Raw genomic sequence first — 10,101 nt, forward strand, 5'->3', positions numbered from 1 at the left:
TATTATACTCATTTCCATATAGAAAAAAAATAAAGTTCAGGGAGGCTGGTTGAATAAGTGATTCAAAGTCACACCTACCACCTTATAAGAGCAGGCATTCAGATCTAGATCTACATAGCTCTAAAATCCATTCTCTTTGCATCATGCCTCTTCTGTGGCAGGACTTCTCTTTATTTTCAGCTATGCTTATCAGGGAGTGCCAATAATTTTGAGTCTTGATGCCACTGACAAAATGATCTGGCATTACAAGTCCACAACCTGGTGGGAATGGCTTAAATTTGCCTTAACTGTAGCTTGCTCTTTTCATTGCCTTCGGGTATTTTTATTCCAATGTTAACAGATGAAGAAACTGGAGTAGTGAAGTTAAGTAAGTTATGGTAACACAGAACACAAATTGCTGAAGTGGGGTTTGAAACCAGGAATGGTAACTCCAGAGCACACACACTTAACCATTGTGTTAAAATGCCAGGGCTCATGGAGGAGGAGATACAGTCCTTTCTCCCTACCACAGATTTCATTATCTCCTGGAGATTTATGCTGCTTGTGGGAAGGTGGCTGAGGATAAGGAGGTGAAGTGGGGAGCGGAGTGGAAAGAGAAGAGAACTCAAATGCAGTTCTTTAATTACTCACTCTGGTGGTTGCTTCATGGCTCATACCTTCTTTTGATACATGTTGTGGGAGGCATGAAAACAAAAGGCATATTTGGATGGTGATAAACAGGGATATAAGCTGTAAAGTTTATAGCATGAGGGGCGCAAGCTGGCGGTCAGAGATAGGATCGAAATGTGTGTTGAAGACAGATCAAGAAAGGAAGAAAAGGTAAAGTTTGATTTTATATGGTAGTTGAAGAGGAGCATTTATGATGGACACAATCAGAGGTTTGCTTTTGGGAGATTAATCTGGCATAGCTGTACATGGAGAATTTGAGAGAGGAGACATTGGAATCAGAAAGCCCAACTGAAAAGCTATTTAAAAAATAATTTACACTACATGTATTTATTTAGGAAATATTACTTGTTTATTTATTTATTATTAGGGAAATATTACTTGTTAAAACAGAAAAATCCCCATCTTAGTCATCTCAGGCTGCCATAACAAAATACCATAGATTGGGTGGCTTAAACAACAGCAATTTATTTTCTCACAGTTCTGGAGGCTGGAAACCTGCAATTAAGATGCCTGCATGGGTTGGTTTCTGGTGTGAACACTTCCTGGTGTGTTGCCTTCTCTCTATGTTATCACATGGCTGAGGGAGAGACAGCAAACTCTCTGGTGTCTCTTTATGAGGCCACTGATGCCATCATGAGCCCCACCCCCATGACCTCATCTAACCCTAATTACCTCCCAAAAGCCCTATCTCAAATGCTATCACACTGGCGTTCAGAGCTTCAACATATACATTTTGGGGGAATATAAACATTCAGTCCATAATACCCCAAATGTTCATGGCTTAACACAATAGAATTTAGTGAAGTCCAACCTGTGTTCCTTGGCAGGAAGTTTTCAATATGGGTCATGTTCAAAGTTGTGATTGATCCTTGCATGATACATAGTAGTTTCTACATCAGGGAGTGATGTGTAGTTATTTCTAAGCTAGCTCTGAATATAGCTCCTCTTGATCTAGAGTCTTATGAATTACAAGATGAACTCTCTGCATACTCAATATATAATATATAATCATATAGGATATAGGATAACCCCAATAAACATGCCCATTCAGAAAGAAGATGAATGGGAACACATAGCAGTCTCTGGTCCATTAAAATTCTGAAATCTCTCCATGTTATAAGGGTCCTCTACCCTAGGGATAGGAAATGTCCCTTAATTGGGTAATTCTACTTTCTGGAAGGTGCTGCTCAGTCTATTGTTCTCTGTGTGTCTCAGGTCTTCCCTTTTGAAGAGTATTCCTTTCCAGTATTCCTCTTGGTCTCACCTAAAATGAACGTTGGAGAATATGCCCTCCCTACAGGCTGAGTAGCTTTTTTTCTACCCTGCTTTCTGTCTGAGGAAGGTTGGAGGCCAGGGTTTGTTCTAAACCTCAGAAAGTCTCAGATATTTCTAGTCTAGGCTCATGATTTATTTGACAGAATAATGTTCTTGTCAACTTAATAGGCATTTAATCTGATTCCAGTTACTTTTATTTGCCTATCACACACCTGTAGTTCTTTTCTAGACATACTTAGATTTTCTGTATATCTTTTCCTTCTTATCATCTGCTTCTTCTCTGTTACTCTCACTCTCATCTTATTATGATCTCTTGGTGTTTCACCTTAATTGGAGTACCTTGGACTTAATCAGTCTTTGGTGGCAGAAGCATACCCTTAATTTTTTGCCTTGGGTCATTTTGACCAACTGAAAGCATATACTGGGTGTCAAGTCAATTTATTCACAAACCTTAGCTTTCATCTTTGCCAGAGACTCAGTTTTAATCAGTTTTAATTCTCTGCTTTATCTTTTACTATTCAGGTTTGAGGAGAGTTACCTCTGTCAACCCTATAAATCACCAAATTTGTACATTCTTTCTAAATTGTATATTTCTGCTTATTACCAACCAGTTCTTTTCATGAGCTTCTCATTTTCTTGTGATACCTCATTGAATGTAGGCAACACCAACTAGAACATGTTGCTAAACTTCTTTCTAACCTTTTCCTTTAGGATCACAAGTTCATCAGCTATATAATCTTCCATCTAAGTTATTTCAGGTGGAAGGTCTGTCAGATGTTTTGCCATGGCATAGTATTGGACAACCATATTTTCAGCCTTTGAAAAGAGTTTCCTCATTACCTGTTGCCTGAACCCAGTGCCACATTTGTTAGGTTTTATTGTATGGCAGCATCTCACTGGTAGGTACTAATTTCTGCATTTTTCAGGATAGGCCAGATTATGATATATAAACAAAGACTCCCATATCTCAGTGGCTTACTAAACAATTTATTTTTCTTTCATGCTACATGCTTAGTGTGGGTTGGGTAACAGGTTTTGTTCATAGTAATCACTAAGGAATCAAGGCTAGTGGAGGTTTCATGTAAACACTTTCTTCCAAAATCACAGGGTGACCAAGCCATTCTCATTTGTCTGGATCTTTCCCAGACTTAGCACTGAAAACCCTGCTTCCCATGAACCCAGTCAAACCAGAGCAGTTTGTCTGGTATTGTTGTGATCTTGAATCTCGAAGTCCTGTGTACCAGGAAATCCCTCAGTTCTGGGGAAATTGGGGTGGTTGGTCACCCAACACAGTCATTACAGTAGTGGGAAGGAAATGTCATGCTTAAGGCATCCACCTAATAATGACACCTGCAACTTCTCCTTCCTCTCATTGGTTAGTGTTAAGTCAGTCGGATGACATTGCCTAAAATCAAGGTGGGCAAAGAAGAGCAATTGACCATGTGTCTGTAAGACAGAGTCAGAAATATTTAGTGAACAGCACAAAGAACTACCACACTAGTTCTGTGCCCAGGAAGAAGACAAAAGGGATTGATAAGCATCTGGTCAGATCATAGCATATAAAAGAGATTGTGGTGGTTTAAGATATTAAAAGATATGAAAAGTTGTACAAATAAAATCAATTTAGAAATGATAAAAGCAGATGTTTAGAAGGAAACCCAGAAAATAAATCAGATCCAAAAGATAACAGATCTGCTGCTGAACTATAAATTTAGCAGCAAGTACCTTCTTGGTTCAAGTTAGTATATATACATATGCATGTGGTGGTGGAAATAATACATGTATAATTTTAAGGTCAGTTATTCTCTGAGAGTGAAATTTTGTAGAATATACAGGCAATGAATGCAAATCAGCCACCTGTGAAAATTGCTCTTTCTGAGCTCTGCAAATGTGAGAATGAACTAAGAATTTCTAAGGCTATCAGTTACTAGAGTATAAGTTCAGAATAGTATTCAATCATTTATTCATCTATCAATTTATTCAATATTTACTGAGGGACAAAAACTTTGATAGAGACTAAGGATGTAGACATAAATGCCCCTCTTCTTATTGGAAGAGATAGATGAACAGGTAAATATGTCAGTTATAGATTGTGATAAGTACAATGAGGGGAATAAACAGGATGACAAGATAGAGAACAAAAAGAGGGCAAAGAAGAGGTAGGAAGAATTTTGAATTAGATCATAATGGAGTTTCTCTCTGAGGAAGTCATATAGCTGAAACCTAAAGGGTAGGAATGAGCTGCTAAGAGAAGAGCTGGAATAGCTTTACAGCCGCAAGTGTTAGCAAGTGCAAAGACACTGAGGCTTCAAAGAGGAACCAAATAAAGCCCACATGGCAAGAATGTAGCCATGGGAAAATTGGCACAAAAAGAGGTGGAAGGGCTTCCCTGGTGGTGCAGTGGTTGAGAGTCCGCCTGCCTATGCAGGGGACACGGGTTCGTGCCCCGGTCCGGGAAGATCCCACATGCTGCGGAGCGGCTGGGCCCGTGAGCCATGGCTGCTGGGCCTGCGCGTCCGGAGCCTGTGCTCTGCAACGGGAGAGGCCACAGCAGTGAGAGGCCCGCGTACCCCCCCCCCAAAAAAAAAGAGGTGTAAGAGGAGGCAAGAGCCAGGCCAGGGTAAGGTGTTTGGACTTTATTCTGATAATAGAATAGAAAGATTTTTATTCAGTAAGTGATATGATCTGCTTTTTGTTTTACAAAGAATAATCTGATTACCATTTGGAGGATGGATGGAAGAGGGCAAGAGCAAAGGCAAGGAGACTAGTTAGAAGACACTTTTAACAATCTTGGTGAGACCTAGTGGACTCTTGATTAGGGTGGTGGCAATGGAGGTGGAGAGAAGAGGATGGATTTTAGATATAAAGTGGAACTAGCAGCAGTGGGACTTGATGATGGATGTAAGGGGGGAAAGAAAGAGAAGGATCAAGGATGACTCTTTAGTTTTTGGCTTGAGCAACCTAATGTGTGGATGTACCCTTTAGTGACCTATGAAAAACTTGGAAAGAAACAGTGTCTGTGGAAAAATCAAGAATTCTGCTTGGACAGATAATTTACTTGCTGGACATCCAAGTGGGTGTGTCAAGTAAGCACTTGGATATGTGTTTCTGGAGACCTGGAGAGATACACATTTATGAGACATCAACATATTGATGGTATTGTAAGGTCAGGTAGTGGTTAAGAAAAAATAGGGAGAATGTGCAGATACAGAAGAGAAGAAGTCCTGTGCCAATCTGGAAGTACTCCAGCATTTAGAGATTCTGTGGAGACAGAGGAACAGGAAAGGAGATTGAGAAGATGCAACTCAGTGAGACATAGTGTAGTATAATGGACACCGATGGAGGAGACTGTTTTAAGAAGGAGTAGTGGTGGTGGTGAATTGTGCTATTGCTGCTGAAATGTTCAATAATAAAAAAAACAAAACAACCATCAAATTTGGCAACATGCAGACTGCAAGAGCAATCTCTATGGAATAGGTTGAGGAATGAGTGTAAAATGAGGAAATGGAGACAGTGAGTGTAGATAAAATCTCCAGGCATAAGCTAATCATATCAAATATAAACAGCTGTAATATAATTAAATTGCAACTTAATATACTCCAGTAAATAAAAAATTTACCAGTTCATAATTATATTACTTATCTCTAGGTGGAAATTAATTAACAGAAGGTGATAGTGAGTGCAGAACCTAGAAAAGGGAGGCCAAAGTCCAGGAATCTACCGATTAGTCCAACAGGCTCAGAGGGAGAGTGATGATGAACCTGGAGATAATTGCTTTCATCACTATAAGGATGGCTTTGGTGAAGAGCAAGGACAATTCTTCATATTTCACTATTGTCTGATCAAAAATTTCCCCAAGACTATTTATCTCTCTTCACTTTGATTTCTTGCCTCCCAAACAACCTTCTCACTAATAGTTCTGTGTTCCAAAGTAACTGATACCAGAGAGAAGGGAAAAAGAAACAGAGAGGAGTTTTGATGGAAGGCTGAATGGATAGAAGGATTCATTTTGGAGATGAGAGTTTTCGGTTTTTGTCTTTTCCTAAGAAGCAAGTAAAGATGATAGGATGCAATCAGACACAGCAAAATATGTAGTAATGGACCAAGTGTGGAGCTTGGGCTGCCATAACAGGGTACGACAGACTGGATGGCTTAGACAACAGAAATATATTTTATCACACTTCTGGAGGTTGGAAATCCAAGATCAAGGTGCCGATAAATTCAGTTTCTGGTGATACCTCTTTTCCTGGCTTGCAGACTGCTTTTTCCCTGTGTCCTCACATGACCTTTCTTGTGTGTGTGTGTGCGCGCACGTGCACAGAGAGAGATTTCTGATGTCTTTTCCCCTTCTTATAAGAACACCAGTCCTATCAGATTAGGGTCCCACCCTTATGACCTCATATAACCTTCATTACCTAAAGGCCCTGTCTTCAAATACAGTCACTTTGGGAGTTTGGGCAATATGAATTAGCATATGAATTAGCATATGAATTTGAGGGGAAGACTATTCAGTTCATAACAGATGGTTTTGCTCTTCTCAGAAAAGGAGGATGCATTTCCTATTGACTTTATGTAATAAAAATGGAAAGATTATGTACCCATACTACAGTTTGATTCCATTCTAAAGCAAGACATAGCAGCCTGGGATTGGGAATTCGTATAAATGCCAGAGGTTAAACAGGATTGGGAATTGGATTAGTAGACATAAACAAGAATGTCTGAGAGAGTGGGGGTAGATGTGGGGAGGAGAAAATATTGTTAATGATGGCATCCTCAAAATGGTGGGCCATTGGATTTAAACTAATGCTTTCCTAACTCTTTTCATGTCATGGCAGGAAAATGACATAGAAATGACAATTTTTGTGGCATTTGCAGGCATCTTTATAGGTCTTGGTGGAAAAAATTTTGTACTATCAGTTTTACCTTTTAGTAACATACACTTAATGAGAATAATGAATAGCATATACTACAGAAGATATTACTGTTGAATTTGTCTGCAATCTTAAATAAAATCCTTTAAAATGTTTTAATGGAAAACTTCCATTTGTTTTCTGAGCATATTTTATATTGTTTTCTGAGCATATCACCTTTTTTTTTTTTTTAACCAGTTACGGCAGTTTATCATAAAGTTAAACACACACTTAGCATATGACCAGTAATTTTGTTCCTAGGTGTCATGCAAGAGACATGAAAAGTTATGCCCACATAAAAACCTATATGCAATGTTTATGACAACTTTATAATCACCAAAGATGGAAGCAATCCAAATGTCCATCAATTGATGAATAGATAAACCAATTGTGGAATATCTATACAATGAAACGCCACTCAGCAATAAAAAGGAACAAACTGTTGATACATGGAACAACATAGATAAATCTCACTATTTCGTAAAGTGAAAGAAGCCAGACTCAAAAGTCCACAGAGCATATCATTTTTAATATCAGGATTTTCCCCCTAGAATAGCCATGAGCAATTACTGATCAAGACTTTTAAGTGATCATCCATTTAAATTCCTGATAGTCATTATTGATGAAACAAATAAATATATAATAAAAAATTAAAACAAAATTTTAGTACAAAATTTTATAGGAATTGAAATCAGTTCCAAAAATGATTTTTAAAAAGCTTTTTTCTTTTTTTTTCATTGACAAATGTAATGGTGGACTTTTTCTAAGATAGTGGAAAAAGATTTCAAATCCAATTAAGCTTTTCCAGACCAAGCATTTAAATGCGTATGCATTGTTAGAAGAATCATCGTGTAGTTAGCTTGGTGGCTGCTGAAAGGACAAATTAACCATGATTTGTTTATGATGACAGATTTGGGGATGTAGTCTCCAGCTGTGCCTGCCCTGTGTTCTGCCTGACCTCCTCACCCCAACATTCTGGAGCGTGGACTGTATTACTTGGTTGCCTGGAACACAAACTCCTTCAACAGCTTCCCGGTTCACTTGTGGGGAATGGGCAGTGACTGAATGCTGAAGCAGATTTTGAGGATGTCCAAGCAATAGAACAAACACATCCTTGTCCACACTCATCACTGTATGACAAAATGGGAGGCACAAAGGGTTACTCATCATTTTTTGTGGGCAGCACTTGGGTTGCTCCCTGAGGAGCCCCAGAGGAGGCTGCTATCTGCCAGAGGTTACCAAGTGGGGCTGTAGTCGATCCAGGCTGCACCGTGCCTCCCCAAGGTTAAAGAGAGCATCATTTCCGGGAACTCTGTTTAAGTTTTGTAAAGAGGCGACTCAAATCAGAAGAGGGATGATGGTTTCAAGGAACTAGGAGAAGTTGTAATAAGGAAAAAGAGCAGGATCTTTTACGCAGAGTTTAAATTCTGAAAACCCTATCCATTTTCTTTTTTTCCCCATTTTGTCTATCATATAAAAACACAACATGCCATAGCACAGGGAGATCAGCTCGGTTCTTTGTGACTGCCTGGAGGGGTGGGATAGGGAGGGTGGGAGGGAGACGCAAAAAGGAGGGGATATGGGAACATATGTATATGTATAACTGATTAAATTTGTAAAATAAAAAAAATTTAAAAAAAGAAAATAAAAAAAAAGAAAAAAAAAACAAACACAACTTGCCATATTTATTTAGAGCAGTGGATTATCCAACTCTATCCTTTTTGAATACTAGCACCAAGAAATATTTTATAGGAAAACATAATTATGTTTGATCAAGGAATAAAACCAAATTTGCTTACTTTTCTTAACAACCTATTATAGATAAGTTATCTGTGAATTTGTGTCAATCTTCTTGAATATACTACAATACTCTTCTAGTATTTTTAAACAGCTTTATTGAGATATGATTCACATACCATATAATTCACCCCTGTAAAGTGTACAATTTCATGATTTTTCAGATGCTCACAGATATGTGCAACTATCACCACATTCAATTTTAGAACATTTTCTTCACCTCAAAAAGAAACTCTGTAACCTTTAGCTCTTACCATCCTACTCCCACATAACTTTCCTAGCCCTAAGCAACCATTGATCTAACTTCTGCCTCTATAGATTGCCTATTCTGGTCTTTTGTATGAATGGAATCATTTGATATGGAGACTTTTGTGACTGACTTCTTTCACTTAATGTAATGTTTTTTAAGATTCATCTAAACTGTACTATATATCAGTAATTCATTTCTTTTTATGGCCAAGTAATATTTCATTGTATGAATATACCATACTTTGTTTCTCCATTTGTCCACTGATTGATATTTGGGTTTTTCCCCCCATATTTTGGCTATTATGAATAATGCTGCTATAAATATTCTTTTTTTTTTTTTTTTTTTTTTTTTTTTGGCGGTACACGGGCCTCTCACTGTTGTGGCCTCTCCTGTTGCGGAGCACAGGCTCCGGACACGCAGGCTCAGTGGCCATGGCTCACGGGCCCAGCTGCTCCACGGCATGTGGGATCCTCCCGGACCAGGGCACGAACCCGTGTCCCCTGCATCGGCAGGCGGACTCTCAACCACCGCACCACCAGGGAAGCCCTATAAATATTCTTATACAAGTTTTTGCATGGGCATATATTTTCATGTCTCTTGAGTGTATATCTAGAAGTGGAATTGCTGGGTCATGTGGTAACTCTATGTTTAATTGTTTGAGGAACTACCAGAATGTTTTCCAAAGTGGCTGCATCATTTTATACTCTCATCAAAAGTGTGTCAATGCTCTGATTTCACTACATCCTCATCAGCTCCTGTTATTATCTGACTCATTAATTCTAGCCATCATAGTGGGTGTGAAGTCGGATCTCATTGTGGTTTTGATTTGCTCCTTCCTGTTGACTAATGATATTTAGAGTCTTTTCATGTGCTTACTGGCTACTTGTATACCTTCCTTAGAGAAAGGACCATTTAAAAAATTCTTTGCCCACTCTCCAGAAAGTGGGCATAGAGGGAACCTACCTCAACATAATAAAGGCCAATGTGACAAACCCACAGCCAACATCATTCTCAATGGTGAAAAAATGAAACCATTTCCTCTAAGATCAGGAGCAAGACAAGGTTGCCCACTCTCACTGCTACTATGCAACATAGTTTTGGAAGTTGTAGCCACAGCAATCAGAGAAGAAAAAGAAATAAAAGGAATTCAAATCAGAAAAGAAGAAGTAAAACTGTCACTGTTTGCAGATGACATGATAC

This window comes from Mesoplodon densirostris, chromosome 9 (genome assembly GCF_025265405.1).
Source record: "Mesoplodon densirostris isolate mMesDen1 chromosome 9, mMesDen1 primary haplotype, whole genome shotgun sequence".
In the NCBI taxonomy this organism is placed as follows: Eukaryota; Metazoa; Chordata; class Mammalia; order Artiodactyla; family Ziphiidae; genus Mesoplodon; species Mesoplodon densirostris.